Raw genomic sequence first — 3,410 nt, 5'->3', positions numbered from 1 at the left:
CGGGGCCACGCAGCTGCTCCTCCTCCCCTGCCGCTTGTCAGCACAGTGGGGAAGTTGCCCCAAAAGAGGCCGTTGTGGGGGCAGCACGTCCTTCTGCAGCCTTTGCAGTTGCCGCTGTCGCAACACGGCAGCGGCATTAACACCTTGCTCCAACCTCCTCCATGTCCTGCTCCCCCTCCTGTGGGGAGGATGCAGCACTCGGGAGCCTCAAATCTTGGGGCACATAGACTTAACTCTCTCAGCTGCTGGTTTGTGAATGTGGGGGAACTGCCAGCTCCCCCTGAGCCAGCTCCCACATCCCCACGGAGTCGTGGTCCGGGGTCAGGGCTGCTGTCGAAGCGAGTGGGGCAGTGGGCAGGGTGGGTGTGCAGGGGGTGCTGGCAGACGTCAGATGCCATCAGACTATCCAAGCAGGTAACAGGCTCAAGCGCAGAGAGGTCAGGGTGGTGCCTCCGGTACTGAGGGGCCGGGGGAATGGCTTTCCCCAAGGGTGGGAAGAGCAAAACCCTGCCAACAGCAGCGAGGGATGTGGCTGTGGCAAGGGAAGCAACAGTGTGGAGAAAAAGAGAGGCAAGGTGAATCCAAAGCAGCTGTTGTGAGCATTCATAGAGCGAAATCCCTCTCTGTGCCAGTGCTGGCAGCTCTGGGTGGTAATTTCATCTTTCATCAGCTCTTTCCACATGGGGATCTCTGAGTGCTCTACAAACAGCCGCCAGCCAGCCCACAGGTCCCTGCTGTCACACCCCCCCAGGAGACAAACCGCAAATGCAAAGTCTTTTTTTCCTCCTGAGCAAGGCCAAGTCAACTGCCAAGCCCTGTGGGGGTGTCACCCCATCAACCTGCCTTGGGACCCCCAGCCATCCCTGCAGAGGAGCTGAGACTGGGGGCAGCTCTGCACCCTACAGCAACAAACCCCTGAGGGGCTCAAGGGGCTCTCCCATCCTCATCAGCACTAATTATGGGCTATGGGGGAAAAAGATAAGGCCTGCTGAGCTGGAAGAGCTTTTGGGGAGAGTGGGTAAGATGCAGCCAGCTCTGTGGTGGTGCAGAGTTCAGCTCTGTGAGTCACACCTGGCCATACTTGCACTGGGAAAAACCTTAGAACAGCCCTAGGAAATGCAAATTATTTTACTGTAGCAATAGAGCTGGACCAGGAACTCCGAGAGCTGATGTGATTCCTGGGAGCCAAGCCCCCCTCCCCCCATGATGCTGGCCAGGGTTCCCTGTCTCCCCCAAAACCAAAGCAGAACAAGGGAAGAGGGTCAAACCTACAGTATGAGGCTTCAGCTTTACAACCAGGTCACAGGTGAGGCATGTACCCCCCTTAAGGACAGGGCTGGGACCTGGTCCTGGCTTGCAGAAACTCCAGGTTACTGTTCCTTCCTGCCGAGGACAGCCTAGAGGTCTGTGCCAGACAGGCACCACCAGCTGCCCCAGCAACTGGGATTTTATTATAGTGCCTTGACAAAATCCTCACCTCTGTCAGCGTGGTGGCAAAATTCACAGGGCTTAACCCAGCAGCATCCCCAGCAAACGGAGCATTCACTCCTGAGTGCTAATTGCAGTGGGTGTCCCAGTGTCCTGGCTCAAAGCCAGCCCATGGGCACCCCAATTGCCAGGGAAAATCACCCTCATGTTTGTTCAGAGCAGCTGAAACCGAGTCAGAAACTGAGACAGTCCTTCTTTGTTATTCCATACTGGTTCCCATTAGGTAGCATTAATTTGACGAGCTTCAGTGAACCAGAGGTGCCTGAAGGAATTTAAGGTTAAATATACCAAAAAGGAAAATATGGGAGGTCAGCTTTTAATTAGCATCTTTTCTGTTAGGTCAGGATCAGAGGCTTTGGCTGTCTCTTTGGAGGAGAACTACTGGTCCCAGTTTTTCAGGCAGGAACAACCAGGGGAGCTGCTTTATTTGGAAGATTTGTAGCAGAAAGATCATAAGAAATCTGATGTAGGATTGTGAGTACAGGGGCTTACTCATGGCTCTCCAGGAAAGCCTCGCAACCCAAGCCAGCAGCTGTGTGTGGTATTTTCATCTAGAAGGGGACAGGGCAAGCATTTGGGGACTTTTTAGACCCGATCCTCACTTTTAAGCACACCAGCAAAACATCACCCTGGCAGCATCAGCTCCTCCACACTGGGCAGGAGCAGCACAGCCAGTGCCTGCAGGATGGCAGGTCAGTCCATCCCTTTGTCTCCAAATTCCTGGTGAAAAATGATGGCAAGAATCCTTTCTCCCTTTGCTTATTTACAGTGCAGCAGTTTTAAGGGCAGGACCATGTTTTAATGCAGCACCAGCAAAATAGATGTCCAGACTTGGCTGAGGATAAGATTCAGATCAAGCAGCTGTTACTAACTCAGAAAAGCTGGAAAACAAATATTTGGGGTCACAAATAAAGTTTTGTGCTCTCTGCATTTGTGTCAGTGCCAAATTGGAGCTTTTTTATTTATTTAGTGTAGAACCACCAGAAAAAACACTTATCAAAATCTTACAGAAGCTGGCACTGCTCTGCCAAAAAAGTTTCACTTCCCCAACTGGCCTATTTCCAACTAGAAATAATTAACTGAGAAAATCCTAGCCAGTTTCACAAGGGTTTCTTTTCGTTTCAGGATGCTACTGGGAAAAAACCTACCACCAGCTGCATGACTCCCCATGGACTCAGCTGGTGAAGAGCAGGTTTACCCCTGAAAACTTCATCCCAAGGAGCAATGCTGCCTCACTTCCAGGGATTTGTAGGTTTGAGATGCAAAATCTGGGGCTAGGACAAGGCTGGCAAGAGATGCCCAGGCAAGGAGGGCTCCTGAGGGGCTGCAGCTCTGTCAAAGAGTTTTGGACAGCAGACCAGCTCAGGTCAGTGCTGGCAGCAGATGCTCTTCTTGTTGCAGAGCATCAAAGAGCTCCATTTCATGAACAGCTGACAGCTTTCCTCAAACCTTAGAGGTGCTAGGAGACACCCCCCTTGGAACATCCATAAGCTAATGCTGCCATCTGACCTGAAAAGGCAAGTGAACCTCTTCAGCTCCTGGCAAGCAGCTGGGTTTGGAGAGTGTCCATCAACGCCCCACAGGCTCATCTGAAATTAATGTCAACAGAGAAGAGCTGAGGAGATCCCAGTCATGTGGAAGTCTGGGTCCTTCCCAGGGCAGAGCCCCTCCACCAGGATCTGAGGGCTGTGGTGGTGAGAGTGAGGGATGGGCAGTGCTCCCGGCTGGCAGAGCTGGGGCTCAGCACCAGGACCCTGGTGCTCACCAACACCGAGCCACCTCTCACCAGCTCAGGCCACAGGGAGAGCAAGCAGCAGGGCTTTACCCAGGGCTGGCACTGCTGGAGCTCTGGGGAGTGAGAGGGGATGGGTGAGACAACAGGGCTGGGACAGGGGACCCCCAGAACCCACCCCCAGGATGAT

General features: G+C 53.1%; 1 protein-coding gene across 1 annotated transcript in view; it reads right to left on the bottom strand.

Moving 5' to 3' along the window:
• The window catches only part of LOC103615632 (synaptotagmin-17), a 45,088-nt gene that overhangs the window by 3,424 nt on the left and 38,254 nt on the right, over positions 1-3,410 (bottom strand). The window lies entirely within an intron of this gene.

Source organism: Corvus brachyrhynchos, unplaced genomic scaffold (assembly GCF_000691975.1).
Source record: "Corvus brachyrhynchos isolate BGI_N302 unplaced genomic scaffold, ASM69197v1 scaffold5, whole genome shotgun sequence".
NCBI classification, from domain to species: Eukaryota; Metazoa; Chordata; class Aves; order Passeriformes; family Corvidae; genus Corvus; species Corvus brachyrhynchos.
This window is presented reverse-complemented; position numbering and strand designations above follow the sequence as displayed.